The 2,320-nt window shown below is 42.6% G+C and overlaps 1 non-coding gene across 1 annotated transcript; it reads left to right on the plus strand.

The window, feature by feature from the left end:
- Nucleotides 1-1,300: 1,300 nt before the first annotated feature.
- LOC141694076 (small nucleolar RNA R71) lies at nucleotides 1,301-1,407 on the plus strand. The gene has a single exon (XR_012563408.1). It is a non-coding gene; the product is annotated as a small nucleolar RNA R71 (small nucleolar RNA).
- The last annotated feature ends 913 nt before the right edge of the window (nucleotides 1,408-2,320 follow it).

Here is a 2,320-nt window from a genome sequence, read left to right on the forward strand (position 1 = left end):
TTTTGGATCAGGCAAATCCAACTTTTTAAAGATCAACAACGGCATCAGATTGATTCTTGCTCCCAAATCACAAAGGCACTTGTCAAAAGTCAACTTGCCAATGGTGCAAGGAATGGTGAAGCTACCTGGATCTTTAAGCTTTGGAGGTAACTTTTGCTGTAGAACAGCGCTGCATTCTTCCGTGAGAGCAACGGTCTTAAGGTCATCCAGTTTCACCTTCCTTGAAAGAATATTCTTCATAAACTTCGCATAACTAGGCATTTGCTCCAGAGCCTCAACGAAAGGTATATTGATGTGAAGTTTCTTGAACACCTCCAGAAACTTACCGAACTGTCTATCCAGCTTTTATTGCTGCAATCTCTTAGGAAAAGGCGGTGGAGGATAGAGTTGTTTCTCCCCTGTATTACCCTCAGGCAGAGTGTGTTCAACAGTAGTCTTCCTTGGTTCCGCCGCTTTCTCCTTTTGCTTAGCTTCTTCATCTCTAATTTCAGCTTCTCCTTCTTTTGGCTTTTCAGTATCAGCAACTTTCCCAGACCTTAAGGTGATAGCCTTGACTTGCTCTTCAGCTTCCTTCCTGCCTGGTACTTCCGTGTCACTAGGGAGTGTTCCAGGTTGACGATTGAGCACTGCATTGGCTATTTGACCGATTTGATTTTCCAAGGTCTTGATAGAAACCGCCCGACTCTTGCATAACAGCTTAAGTTCCTCAAAATCAGCACTAGTAGGTGCAGCTGCACTTCCCTGTTGAGGGTATGATTGCCTTTGAGCATACTGCTGTGGTTGCTGGAATCCAGGTGGATTAAACTGTTTACTCACACCTTGCTGGTATGGTGGCTGAATAGCATTCTGATTATTACCCCAGCTGAAATTTGGATGATTTCTGTTATTAGGATGATAAGTAGCTGGCACAGGCTGCTGTTGTCACTGATAATTATTCACATACTGAATAGATTCGTTGACAAGAGAACACTGATCCGTAGCAAGAGAACCTGCATATAGCTCACAAACCATAGCTATTTGATTAACTCCATATGTAGCTAGAGAATCAACCTTCATCGACAGCGCTTGGAGCTGCGCTGCAATAGCGGTGGCTGCATCGATTTCCAGAATACCTGCGACCTTCCCAGGCATCATCCTCTGAGTTGGGTTTTGATGCTCATTTGCAGCCATAGTCTCGATAAGATTATAAGCCTCAGTATAGTTTTTAGCCCATAAGGCGCCTCCAGCTGCTGCATCGAGCATGGGCCTAGATTGGGCCCCCAAACCATTATAGAAACCAGTGATCACCATCCAATCGGGCATTCCATGATGTGGACACTTCCTCAACATTTCCTTGTAGCGTTCCCAAGCTTCGCACATAGATTCTGAAGGTTGCTGTGCAAACTGAGTAAGAGCACTCCTCATAGCAACAGTCTTTACCATCGGATAAAACTTCACCAGAAACTTTTGCGCAAGATCTTGCCAAGTAGTGATGGACCCAGCTGGTTCAGAATGTAACCAGTCCTTAGCTTTGTCCCTCAGTGAGAATGGGAAAAACCTTAACTTGATAGCCTCATCAGTCACGCCATTATACTTAAAAGTGCTGCAGATCTCGACAAAATTCCTTATGTGCATGTTGGGGTCTTCAGTTGCAGCTCCTCCAAAAGAAACAAAATTCTGCACCATCTGAATAGTGCCCGACTTGATTTCAAAGGTGTTAGCTTGAATAGCCAGATGAAGAATGCTTGACTGAATGTCATCAATTTTTGGCCGAGAAAAGTCCATAAGAGCTGGATCAGCCTGAACAATACGATCACCCATGATTACTGGTTCTTTCTGCTCAGTTCCTGAATCCGAATCTTCAAAATCTATCTTCTCCGGAATATCAAGAACTTCGTCTGTCTCCTCAGCTGTATCTAAAGTCCTCTTGCGAGTACGAGAACGAGTTTGCATAAACGCTCGCTTGAGTACCTGAAACACAACGAGAAACAATAAGTAACAACTACGTCCTAATAACTGAGTCCTAATGACCAATGATGGTAAGTACATAAACTAAACAAATACGCCGAGTCCCCGGCAGCGGCGCCAAAAACTTGTTAGGGCGAAAGCACACACTAATATTCACGCAAGTATACACGTTCGCAAGTAATATAGAATACTTTCTAGTTCGTTCCCACAGAGACTTAGACTAATTATTGTTTAATTAAACTCACGCACCAATGTACGATTACTTCTCAATGTTAAGACAATAACACTTAGAATTGTTGACTAAATATTAACTACAATTAATTACTTAGTTTATCACTTTAATAACACTTCAATTAACAATATTAAAACACTC

This window comes from Apium graveolens, chromosome 10, assembly GCF_009905375.1.
Source record: "Apium graveolens cultivar Ventura chromosome 10, ASM990537v1, whole genome shotgun sequence".
NCBI classification, from domain to species: Eukaryota; Viridiplantae; Streptophyta; class Magnoliopsida; order Apiales; family Apiaceae; genus Apium; species Apium graveolens.